The 12869-nt window shown below is 57.8% G+C and overlaps 1 protein-coding gene across 5 annotated transcripts in view; it reads left to right on the top strand.

Moving 5' to 3' along the window:
- The first annotated feature begins 692 nt into the window (after nucleotides 1–692).
- Rara (retinoic acid receptor alpha) overlaps nucleotides 693–12869 on the top strand; it is a 45546-nt gene continuing 33369 nt past the window's right edge. For 2 of the 5 annotated variants that reach the window (XM_055619543.1, XM_055619545.1), the window contains exon 1: nucleotides 8050–8147. The gene's annotated coding sequence lies outside the window, so the exon portion shown is untranslated. Of the gene's footprint in view, nucleotides 785–8049; nucleotides 8148–10178; nucleotides 10357–12869 lie in introns of those variants that run through there. The other 3 variants (XM_055619541.1, XM_055619542.1, XM_055619544.1) reach the window with 2 other exon arrangements.

Genomic DNA, 12869 nt, shown 5'->3' on the forward strand with positions numbered 1-12869 from the left:
ACAATACCTGGGGAGACACACTTTAACGCGTTCATTATGCTAATGAAGACTCAAGATCCTGTTGAGGGCCCAGCAAGGGCGCTGACTGACCCCTAGGTTCTGTGTCTCATGCCTCCCCTTCTCCCCCATCCTACCCGCTCAGACACCCCTATCCATGAGTGCACACCACAGGCTCCCCAATACGCTTCCATTGAGACATCCACCCCGCTCTCTTCCTGAGGACCAAGGTTTTCCCTCTTAGGCACTTAGGGATGATGGGGTGGGAGGAACAGACTGCTATAGCCTGAGAAAGGGGACAGACGCGGGTGTCTGTCTGAAAGGAAAGATGCTTTCCTCACATTACCGTAGCTCTTCGCTAATTAGCCCAACGGGAGTGGTAGAGCATAAGGTCTTAACCCCATCCCCAGGACCCAAGGCCAAATCCATAGGCTCAGAAGCAGGAAGAAAGGTCAGTTTGTCTTGTGGTGTGTGCTGAGATCCCCATACTGCTTGCTCCTGGCCCCCGCCGGTGTCCCAGACCCTCCATCTTTCTTCCAGAGGGTTAATTTTCCTCCTTCAGTCCCCAGCGCTGTACACGCTCACCAAGGGGGGGGGGGGGCTGGTCGTAGAGAGCGAGGGCAGGGAGCGCCTACAACCTGAAGAGTGGGCTTTAGGACCCAACGGGAACCGTGCCTCTTGCAGCAGCCTAACCCAGAAGCTGGGGGGAATCCTGAATCGAGCCGACAGGGCTTCCCCGGTTCTCCAGGGAACCCCACTGACCCCCTGCCGCCACACACCTGAGCAGGTAGGACCGTGCACGCCCCCCTTCCTAATTCTCCCTAGGCCTCCTTTCGCCGGGGGGGCCCCTCTGCTTCTGATCCGGCCGCTTCCTTCTTCGGCAGTTCAGGCTTGCCCCATCCCTTCCCCTCCCCGCCCCCATTGCTCACAGTAGTCCGGGGAGGTGGGAGCCTGGCAACCCCGGGGCGCTGGGAAGCTCCGAGCTCCGGACCCCCGGTGCGCCCCTCCTGCAGTCCGCCCCCCTCGGGCGTTCTCCATTCTCTAGCTAAGAATGGAAAGTGAGAGAAGGTCTGCCCAGGCCCCACGCCCTTGCATCCTCCTTTGCAGGATTGCCTCAACTCCCCACCCCCACCGCACCTAGACTGGAGAATTGGAAAGGGGTGGCCTAACTGAAAAAGTGGAGAAGGGCGTGAAGGGGACCCTATTCTCCCTGAGGGAGGTCTCCTTGGCTGCCTCGTGGCTTCCCAGCCTGGAGCTGCGGACTTTGCCTCCACTCCTCCCTCACTAGGTAGGGAGCCCAGGTCTGCCAGGTGCACCACACACTTGGGCGCCCAAGGGCTTGGCAGAAAGGTGGTGGTGGCGGTGGGGTTACAGTGTTTGCTGACCTTGTTCTCCAGGGGAAGCCCTGTCAGCTCAGAACTCCCATCCCTGCCGACACCTCAGTGTCTAGGTCAGGAGCCCCCTGCCTTGGGCGCCTGGGTGTAGACCATGTGGTTGTAAAGACCTGTGTGTTTTGGATAAGGGTTCCTGTATGCATCCAAGGGGAGAGATCCCGGGGAGGCCCAGGCCAGATCAGGCTCAGTCCAGATGGCTGAGGAAGGGGGTGTGGACCAGATCTGGAAGGCTGATCAGCCATGCCAGCTCCCTGCTGGCTTTCAGAGCCTTGGGCTCCTGGTGTTACTCTGGAGCTGGGAGGTCCCCAGGCTTAGGCTCTCTGGGAGAGAGCTGGATGGCACCTACTGTTTTCGTTGGCTGATTTTCCTCTCCAGTGGTGGGCTGCTCAGCCCTGCTGGCTGAAGATGGGGAAGGGGGTATCTCATTAGAGTTTGGTGGGCAGGGGGCTTGTCTAGGTGACTAGTAGCCATGTGTGTGTGTGTGTGTGTCTTGCCTCTGAGGGTATCTGAATGGGGAGGGAGATAGAAGACACCCTAACCCATCGTGGTTTCTCTCTCAGGACACTGTGAGGATGGGTGACATGTACCTATTTGGAGACTAGCTGTGTGTGTGTGTGTGTGTGTGTGTGTGTGTGTGTGTGTGTGTGTTTTAGTCTCCTTCATGTTTCCCAAGGTCCCCCTGAGGGTTGGCTTTGGAGGGAAGCATTCATAATGGGATGGAGTCTAGACTTAGTTCTGCTCTCAGTACAAATAGAAAGAAAGTGGGGGTGCTGGGTGTGAGCAACGGACTGAATTCGAGACTCCTAACCGTATATACGTGTCTTCTCTTCCGCTGAGCCTCAGTTTCTTCATTTGTAAAACTTCTATCCGTAGCCGCCTGGGCTTTGCCTGACAGTGACCCTGCCCTAAAAGGCCCCAGGAGATAAAGGGTGGTGAAGCCCACGTAAACTCTAGTGATGCCTACAGAGTTCTAGGCTGGGAACCCTCCTGAAATCTGGGTCAGTCTCTCCTCTGCCTTCAGTTTCCTTCCACCACTGCCCAGGGGACAGAGGAGCCTCGCAGAGCTATTGCCTAAGGATGCAGAACTTCCTGAGAACAGCAGCTTTCCCTGTCACCGGGATGCTCGCTCCGCTCGTCCCATGGCACAGATCTGTGCGCCCGGTTCCTTTTTTGTCCTCGGGAGGCCACACAGCTTTAATTCCGGAGGCTCTTCTCCACCTTCCCCTTCGCCATCCCCCGTCTGCGTCCTTGTCTGTGTCTTCCCTGCCCAGTGGCCTCCTTGTCCAGCTCACTGGGCAGGAGCCCTAATCGGATTGGACAGCTGAGATATGTGAGGGTGGCTGAAAGCAGGCGGGAGGGGGGAAGCTAGCAGGAGGAGGATGGTGTGAGGGCTGCCCCTGGCACTGCCCTGGCTCCCAAGAGCACCACCTTGGGCTTGCTGGCTCTTGGCTTGGTCCCAGGGAAGCCTAGAAATGAACGGTTGGGTTAGGGACTGGGGCCTGGAGGTTGGGGTGACTCCTACACTTGAGGCCCTTCCTGGTTAATACTTGGCCTTAAGATGCAGGCGCCTTCCTACTGTGACAAGACAGCCATGCTGTCTCCCCTATTCCCATGGCTTCACTTTCTTCCTTCCTGTTCAGAGTAGTATCTGCTGCTCAAATCCAACCCTTTGGCCAGAACCTTCGTATGAGTCACATCTGGGAGCTATAGGGGTATGGCACACGTATGTGTGTGCACGTGCATGCGTGCGTGCATGCGTGTGTGTGTGTGTGTGTGTGTGTGTGTGTGTGTGTGTGCTTATCAAGCCTGTTTCCTTTCCTCCCCTGGGAGATCTTTTTCTCGTTCACTCTCTGGGCTGGAGGCCAGGACGCCTGGGTTTCCCGCCTGCCTCACAGTACAGGGCTCCCTTGCTGGCCTCCAGAGAGTCTCTGAGCCTGCCTGCGTCCTGTATGGAGAGGGCCTTTCCCTGGGGTTGGGAGGTGCCAGACATTCCAGGTGGGATGAGGAGCAGGTACTGTGGCCTGTGGCACCAAGAGGAGGCCATGCCCAGGACAGTGGATGCCCAGCTTGGTGGGCATGGCCTGCTTTTGCCTCCAGGCTTCCGGCTTTCCATAGGCTTCTGTTTCCCTTTTGGCAATGGTATCTTAGGAAGACCTATATAACTTCCTATATCTGAACCATGTATATTTTGGGGAGCAAAGAACTATTGTAACTGGGACTGGGGTACTAGTTTGTATTCCCTTTGGTTGAGATAGGATAAGAGAAAATGACATACACACACACTCACACACACACACACACATTTTCCCAATGCCAATTCCCTCTGCCCTCAAAAGACCAGTGGGTAGAGCCAGGCCTTCCCCTCTCAGTGCCCACAATGTGGTTGGCATTGATTTGTCAGAAATTGGGAAGGGTTCCCGCTAGACCAATTGCCTCCTTTCTTCTTTTCCCACAGGGCAAGGGCTGCTCTGTGATTGTAAGCACTTATGAGCAAGCCTCCCCTCCCTAGGGGAGGGGTGTGGGATGTCCCAAAGATGGCCAAGTTGGCAGTAGCCCCAGGCTGAAGTGCTGGACACCTCTCTGAGCTGAGAGTTGGTGGGTGAGGGCAGGGCTCAGGCCTCCCTGCCCCCCTCATTTCCTGCTCTTTGGGCAGCTGTGGGCGAGAAAGGCTGTGGGGACTATTTTTAGTTGGTCTGTCCCCTGGCAGGAGGGACGTGCAGAAAAGCACAAAGCACGGGGTAGGCAAAGGGGCTGGCCAAGGTGAGGGCAAAAAGACAGGCAGAGGAGTGAGGCAGGACCAGGAGCAGTAGATGGAACAAGGAAGTGTGCTGGCCAGGGGGAACAGCCTTGCTGAGAGAGGCTTGACCCGGCTCAGACCAGCAGAAGAGATCTGGGGACCCCTCAGGTTTCTCTGTCCAATTTCCCTCGGATCTGAAAGGGACTTTTTCGGCCTAGACAAGCCCCTCCCTTGCGCCGAGGGGAACCAGAGAGGAATATGTTTGCCCTAGGACTCTCAACCAGTCGCTAGCTCTGCTGGGACTAGAGCCCAGATGGCTCGCAGCTCTCTACTACATAGCTTATGCCTCCTTCCCTGTCTGCAGTGAGGGGACCTCAGGCCAGAGACTCGAGGGAGGCCTGATTCTCTCCCTGCTTGCCTGTACAGGGTCTCCGTAAACCCCAGCTTGGTTTGTTTGGGTGGCATGTGGCCACTGGTGTGAATGGAGGTGCTGGACAGCTTCCAGCACATTCCCAGGCTGGCGAGCTGTGGGGCTTGGAGCCACCTTTCAGAAGGGACATCCCGTCCAGCTGTTTCATGTTTAGAGACCTGGAGAGGGCCAGGGATTTGTCCACAGTCACCAGATGAGTTGGGGACAGATGGAGGACAAGGATACAGATCGTCAGACTCTGCAGGACCCGTGTGAGCTCATTGCTGCCGTGCCCGGGACCCGTGCCACTGCCCCCAGCACAGAAAGCAGCGAGCAGAGCAATTAACAGAGGTCTCAGATGGGGTGAGGGAAGGAAAGGCTGTCCTCTGAGGCTAGGAGTTGGGACTGGTATGGAGAGACAGTTTGGTAGAGAATGGCCACCTCTTAGGATCCCATCTGCATTCATTCTCCCCTACGGAGTCCATGTTAGAGAGGTGCACAGAGAGTCATTCTTTGGATTGTGAGGTGAATGGTGCCCCCTAGAGTTGTTCCAGAACCTATGTGTGTTGCCAGCTGGGAGTTGTTGCAGATGGGGCCTTAATCTAACGGTCTACCTTCCCAACCCTGGCCCCTGCCACTCAGCCCCTCCTGTCTCTTTTCTGGCTGGCCACCTCCTCACCAAGCAGCCCTGAGTGGGCCACAAATTATGGTGCAGGAGCCCCTCCCCCCTCTCCACTCAGTTTCCCTGTCTCTGGGGTCCTGATTTATCATGCCCCCCATCAAGCCTGCTGCAGTGTGTGAGAAATCAATAGCGCAAATGGATTGAGGCCGTTCAGCCTGTCAACTCCCTTTGGGCCCCTCCAACTCTGCTGGGACCCAGTGAGTTACTCTGTCCCTTGCAGGCTTAACACGGGGTGCAGGCACACCTAGAGGTGGCGGCCCAAACACCAAACACCAGGCATGGGAACTCTGTCTCCATCTCCCTGCAAGTTCTTTTTCTCACATCTACTGGGCTGGTCTTAGCATGACAACTACTCTTGAGCATTTATTTCCTAGTTTGGGTGGAGTGGGGTGGAGGGGCTCAAAGGGCAGCAGGCTGCCAGCCAGAGGTAGGGAGGGAGGCAGGTGGGTGGGTGAGGGTGATGGGGGAAATGAGCTAGAGGAGGGATTGGGTGACAGCCCACCCCATTGGCTTTGGTAACTCAATCCCTGGCCCCACCCTCATGATTGCCCTCCTGCCGAACAACTTCAGCAGCTGCTGGCAGGAGTGTGTGTGTGTGTGTGTGTGTGTGCGCGCGCGCACGCACACACACACACCAGCTCGTGCTTGCGCATGAGCACGTGTGAGGGTAAGAGGGGCTGTGGGGGCAGGGGTGCTGCCAGGACATGTTTAAAGGAGACTCATAGCCTGGGTACAACTTGGGTGGCTGGCAGGAGGAGGCGGGGTAAGTCAGAGAGTGGGTGGTGAGTGATGGGGAGGGGGGCAGGCTGCAAGGGGGCAGGGCAGCCCAGCCCAAGGGTCTCACTAAACCTGTTGGCACTAGAGCAGAGCTTGTGTCACGGAGCTGGGCAGTTGAGAGGGGCCCCGGTGAGAGGCCAGCTGAGGCACAGTTCGGTCCCAGATGCTGAAGCCTGTCTTCACCAGGGGGCGCATGAAACCAGGGAGAACAGAGCTGGCCCCTGTCCCTGATCTTAAGGCCATGCCTGCTGGGCAGCACGGCCCTGGTAGTGACTAAGTCGCTTCTGTCCCGGGGCTGGCAAAGTACCAGACTCAGCTCTTCTCGGTAGGTGAGTCACTGCCCTGGCATCTTCCCCGGATGCGGCTGAGTCACCTGGCCATGCCCGCCTGGTAGGTGGGCATCGGCATCGTGCTAGGGTTAGGGTGTACAGCCCCCCCCCATGCCTTTTCTAGTCTCTTTCATCTCCTGGCCCTACCCGTAAACCTGCGGAGCCTGGCAAGCGAGATGCTTCCCTCGCATGCCCTACTGAGGAGGTAAAGGAAGAGGCAGCAGGCTTGAGAATAGTACCTTTGGTTTGGCTTACAGGAAGTGGGGAGTGGTGGTGGTGATGACAGGGGCATGGAGCTGTGAGTTTGAATCCCAGCTCTGCACTGACAAACGGTATGACCTTGGCAAAGCAATTCTGTGTGTGTGTGTGTGTGTGTGTGTGTGTGTGTGTGTGTGTGTGTGTGTGTATTTGGTTGGTTTGGTTTTCTTTGTTGAAGACAGGTTCTTACACTGTAACCCAGGCTGGCCTGGAACTTACTCTGTAGTTCTGGCTTGCCTGGAGCTCATGGTCATCCCCCAGACTCCTACCCCACCTCAATCTCCCAAGGGCTGGGGAATATAAGCATGAACTCTACATTCAGTTGGTTGGCATTTTTTTTTTTTTTTTTTTTTTTTTAGCCTCAATTTCCTTTTCTGTACAATGGAAATAGGACCTCTGTTGACTGAGATGCAAAAGAAGCCGCTCCAAGCTCCAAGATAATACACCTTTTGGAGGCTGGGGCCTCCCTGGGGAGGAGGACTTTGAGGCTGGCTCTGACAGTATCTCTCTCCTCACCCAGTTCTAGGTGGTCTGGGAGAGACATTCTTTCCCCATACCTACTTCAGACTCTGCTTAGAGCTTGTGTGTGTGTGTGTGTGTGTGTGTGTGTGTGTGTGTGTGTCCTCTCTCTCTTTCCCCCTCTCCATCTTTAGGCTGTCCTCAGACCTCTAACCCTCCTGCTTCTGCTTCCTGGGTTGAGTGCTGAGTGCCCAGATTATACATACCCACCACCGTGCCAACTTCATGCTCTTCTTCCATTGTTCTGTTTTGAAATGAGGTTCTCTCTCGGTCTGTGGCCAGGGCTGGTCCAGAGCTTACTACATCGCCAAAACTGGCTTTGCACGCCAGCCGTGCTCCTGAGGCCTTACCTGCAGGTGTGTGTAGGTGCTGGGTCTTGGGAGAGTACACGTCACCCCGCGAATGTGTGTGGGGTTTTTAGGTTACAGCTGTGTGCTGCCACGCTTGGCTCTGCTGTTCTTCAGGAGTTGCCACGGGCTGCAACTGCTTTGATGGCTAGGAGCAGCCACCGGACAGTTGCCCATATGTATCTGAGCCCTCTCTGGCCTCCTCAGCCTGAGGAGGGACTCTTGTCTTGAGGAAACCAGTATTTCCCCACCCCCACAGCCTATCCCCCGGGGGAAGACCTTAGGAGTCTTTTCCTAAAGAGCCCTGGGCCTCTTCTCTTCCTTGACAGACTCTTGGCTGTATTCAAGTTCTCTGCTCTTCTTCTCAAACTGGGTCCCTGGCAGAAGGGGGTGGGAACCCTGTTTTGAGACCACAGAGCTACTGCTGTGGACTCATGACTCTTGGTCCCCTACCTAGGAACCTCTCCTGACTCCTGCAATCACGCCTAGGTAGGGCTGGACTTTGGACCTGTGGTACTGAGTGCCCGGGGCATGAAGGAAACTTCCCAAAGGTGTATAGTCTTTGTGTCCAGTCTTGTAGGTGTGTCTGACCCCTATAGGAAGTGGTTTGTGTGAGCATGGATTTCCTCTTTCATCTCTGTACGGACCTACAGCTGCCTCAGTTCAGAAGCACACTCCACTCTCTACTTCATGCCCTGGTATGTCTACTTACCTGTGGGTGCTTGTGTGTGTGTGTGCGTGTGTGTGCGTGTGCATATGTCTTGAGGGGGAACACATTCGCACCATGGTGTGTGCGGGGCCATGCACTTGTGCCAGGGTGTGCCTACAAGAAGTGTGTCCGAGGAAGCAGGTGTGTACAAGAAAAGTGTACCTGCCGGGGGAGGTGATGGTGGCGACAGGCCTTTCATCCATCCCAGCACTTGGGAGGCAGAGATGACAGGAGGATCTCTGTGGGTTTGAGGCCAGCCTGGTCTACAGAGCAAGTGTCAGGATGAGCCAAGGCTACACAGAAAAACCATGTCTCAAAAAAAAAAAAAAAAAAAAAAAAAAGTACTGGAATCATCCATATGATGGCAGGTGTGTCTGAAGGTTGCCCTTTTGGCCTGGTAGGATCTAGGCTGGGAGGAGCCTGTGGGAGCTAGACATGGACTGGCCCTTGGCCTCCTCTTAGTCAGATTCCTCGGTTGGATAGAGGATCCGGAAGATTGTGGGATTCTGGCTGTTATGGCTTGATGGAGGCGGGGAAGGGGAGGGCATGCGTGGACGGGAATGGGTTAAGCGGCGGCCTCCACATCTGGGAGCCATTGACGCATTCTTGCCTGCTGAGCGCATGTTTGTGGATGAATCTGGACGGGACAGAACGGGACGGGGCGCGGGAGGGAGGGGCCGGGCGGGTGATTCGCACCGGCGGAAATCCAGACGGGAGCAGGAGACTGCTCTTGCCTAGCGGGCGGGAAGGGTCTTAGGGAAGCGCGCTGCTCCGCACCACCGAGTTTTCCCTCGCGTCCGTCCTCTAGGCACAGCATCCCACCGACCTGACCTGTGCTATCTTGCAAGGCCTCGGGGAGCAGAGGCCGAGGGAGAGGGAGACAAACGGATACCCCAGTTCTAGGCCCGGTTCAGCCACGGATGCAGCCCTGGACAAAATCCCACGTGGGCCTTGGAGCTCTTGCTCCTAGTCTGAAAATCAGGCCACCCGGTCAGACTGAGAGTCTTTTCTCTAGGGTGGAAGCCTAGGCAGGCATTTGGCACTTCCCTTTCCAGTGGGGCGTCCTGTGGGGTCGCTTGCCATTTCTCTGCGCTGGAACTCTGTGAGGGGGGGCGTCTCGGTGGTGGACCCACCCTCCTCCTAGCCTCCCGAATGGCTGGGAGGGGGCTTGTGACGGTTGGGGACTGAGGCCTGCGGGTGGAGAACGATACAGAACGAGTATGAATTGCCCTGGCCCTTCGGGTGGGAGTCTTCAGACTCCCCCCACCCCTCCCGACTCCAGAGCTGACGGTGCTTAAAAAGCTACTTGGAGGGATTCCGTTGAGCTAGAAGCTTCCTCCGACCCACTTGGAGGTGTCTGGAGAAAGACCTTCGTGTGGGGAAGACGGATCTCCTCTTTGCACTTGGGCTCTGCAGATGAGAAGTACTAAGGACCAGAGGAGGGAAGTGGCTGGCTCAAGGTCAGAGGGCTTTCGGTTTCAGCCGGCCCGGAGGATTGTGAGGAGGAGAGAGGCACTTGACAGCTGGGGCAGGAGTCAGCGCGTTCTCCTCCGTGTTACACCGCCACCTCTCTTCCCAGGTTTAGTAGGTGTGTGTGTCCCTGGGAGTGTGGGCGTGTAGCTGGGGGGGAAGGGAGTGTGTAGGATACCGGCGCACCGAGGTTCTTTCTCCGCCGAGGCTTATTTTTATCCTTTCCTCCGAACTTACACACACACACACACACACACGCGCGCGCGCGCTCGTCGCTGTGAATCTCTTTCTCTTTCTGGCGTTCTGAGGGAGGGAGTCTCCCAGATTCCCACGGTCCAGCCGTCGGCTGGGAGCGTCTCCTTTAAGACTCGCCCTTTCCCTGGGTCTATTAAGGAGAGGGGGGCGGGTGCGAGCCTGAGGACCCGCCCCCGGCTAGTGATTGGCCCGTGGCAGACAGGGGCGGAGCTGCGGCAGGGGGCCCTCCCCCCCCCCCCCCCCCACCCCCCCCCCCCCCCCCCCCCAGTCTAGGGCTCCGGGTAAAGTTTCAGCCTCCGCACGTGACTCGCCATGGCCGCTGCCGTCGCCCCGCGCCCCTGAGCCGCGGCCCCCCGGACGGCTCCTCTCCGAGGACCTCACACCCCCGACGCCAGGCCGCGCCGAGGCGCCTGCCTGGGGGCAGAGCCGGCACCCCGTGGACACCCAGGCGGGTTGCATCCCCTCGCTCGGAGGTAACCTCTCCCCCGGGATCCTGGGGAGCCCTCGGCTCTCTCACGCCTCGGGGGCGGGGGTGGGCCCTCCGTGGCCTGCCGTGGACGGGAGCCGCGGGTGGGGACCGGGTGCCTGGCGGTTCCGACGGGGACCTGGGGTTTCCTGGGCTTCCCAGCCTGCGGCTGGCGTGTCCGGGGTTGGGGAGCCCCGTCCGCGCCGCGCCTTCGCGCGCACAGCCTTGAGGCTCCCGCGGCCGTGTGCCGCGCGTGTCCCCGGTGCTCCGGCCGTGGCGGGTCCGTCGCTGGGAACTCTCTCTCTCCTCTCTCTTTTTTTTTTCTTCTTCGAAACCAAACCAAACAAAAAGACTTCTTGAAACCTGTTTGGGGAGAGATCAGATGCCCAACGGACTAGCCCCCTCCTACTCTTTCTCCTGTTACCTGAGCCGCCCTGTGGTTTGGGGAGAATCAGCCAGGGGCCCACCCCCACCAGAGGGAACTGGCTGGGGGGGGGGCGGGGCCCGCTCAGCTGGTGTCTCGGTTGGAGTGTGGGGGAGCCGTCAGAATTGGGTGCGGGAGCCCGGTGCAGCTGGGTGAGAGGCGCCTGGAGTCTTGTGTTACTTGGGGGTTGTGGAAGTCTTTTTGGGGTGAGGGAAGGACAGAATAGACTGGCCGACCTTGCTTCGCTGAGGATGTCTGGGATTTAGTGCCACCCACGAGGCTTGGAAGCTGCTAGCCAGATGTGTGTATGTTGCGGGGTGGTTGGCAAATCGGTTTTAACTGTGTCCCCTGTCCTCTCTGGGCACTGCCCCGCTGTCAGACTGTTCGTGGGAAAGGGGGACAGATCCCCCTCTCCCCAGTGTGCTGGGCTGGGGGGTGGGGGCCAGCTCATATGGAAATAATTTAAAAAGCAACAACAACAACAACAAGAAGTTTCTTATCCCCCCTCCCCTCCACTGCCCATTCCGTCTTGGCTGGGATGCCCAGCATGTTGGCGGGGAAGGGTTGGTACCCCCTGCTCCTACCTGGTGCCAGCTCCCAGTTTTGGAGCCAGATTGCTACCTTCTGCCTGCAGGGCGTGTGCACGTGCTTGGGTGCACGCGCTCTCTTAACACAGTTGTTTCCCCTGCCCTTTGCTCTTTACCCCAACTCTCAGTTCTGCTGATGATCACCCCACCAGCCTGAGGGCTCAGGGGTGTCATCCATTTTGTCTGTTTGAAGGCTTCACAAGGCAAGATTGGCAGTGGCCAAGGAATTATCCAGTAAGGACTCCTGTGACCTGCTGGGAAATCAGGCCCCCAAACTCCTCCGACTCCTCCAGGGCTTTGTATGGAGCTGTTGCTGGGGGAAGGCCCCAGGTTGCGGGGGGGGGGGGGGGCCGGGGGCCTGGGGGGGTCCCCCAGGGGGGGGGGGAAATTTGTGGGGGGGTGGGGGGGGGACAAGAACAGTTTTTGGAGTTAGATGTGTAGAAGAAGGGGGCCTGTGGAGTCACCGAGTTTGGGACACTGGGAGGGGCCCAAACTGCCTGGGAGTCTGGGCCATGAAGCAGAGAGGTCAGGAGGGTCAGACTCAAGTAGGCCCTGGGGAGCCTCGGATGGGATGGTGGGTGTGCAAGCACTTGGAGGGTGGGGAGCCTGTGCTGTGAGCAGAAGACTTCCCTGCAGGGGTCTTGCAACTAGTGGCAGCTCTGAGAAGACCCTGGGCCGGGAACTAGCCTTGTCCTGCCACAGCCCAGAATCTCTCCTCTGACCCCGAAAGCACCTGCCGCCACCCCTCTGGTTCACCTCCTACTCCTAACCATGTGGCAGCCCGGCAGGAAGCTAGCTGTAGGCAGCCTCATCCTGATCACCCCCGCGCCTCCTCCGATGGGCACAGTCACCCACACATGCCATGATGTTGTTCCTGTCAGCCTGGCTGGTGTTGGGGGTGGAGGACGGTTGAGTGGCCTTCAGGTGTGCTTGGGGGCACATTGACGTAGACCCTGACGAGCTTAGCTGCCTTCCCATTAACCATTTGCCCCCTGAAGCTGCCTCTGCCTTCTGACGTCTTTCTCACCAGGTCACTGTGCTCGGAAACTCTTGAGGTTTTAGACCAATGGTCGTCAGAACCCTGTGATAAGAGGGTGGGACCGTGACAGGAGCTTTAATGCCAAGATCCCTGTCCCCTGCGATGTCTGAGAGGAGAAGGGCCTCTTCCCAGTTGGAGGGGAGATGAGCTGAGCCCTCAGTGGGGACTGCTGGGGAGCACTGCCTGGTCTCTAGGGTGATGGGCGTCTGAGGAAGGTAACCCTATCCCTTTGACAAGTAAGCACACTAGTTCGCTCCCAGCACCCCACACCCCTGTCTGGTGGTGGTTGGTTTTAGGAGTGTGGGAAGCTGGCAGTGCCTCTGGCAAGATGACCAAGGCTGTCTTGACTTACCAAGTCTTGGGAAAGAAGCGTAGCCGCTGATACCCCCGGCTTGCAGAGGCTTTGGCTACACATCCTAGCTGACGCCTGCTCTACTGCCTCGCCTCCTCCGTTTCCCTCCGCCCTCCTG

This window comes from Psammomys obesus, unplaced genomic scaffold (assembly GCF_907164565.1).
Source record: "Psammomys obesus unplaced genomic scaffold, mPsaObe1.curated_primary_1811, whole genome shotgun sequence".
Classification (NCBI taxonomy): Eukaryota; Metazoa; Chordata; class Mammalia; order Rodentia; family Muridae; genus Psammomys; species Psammomys obesus.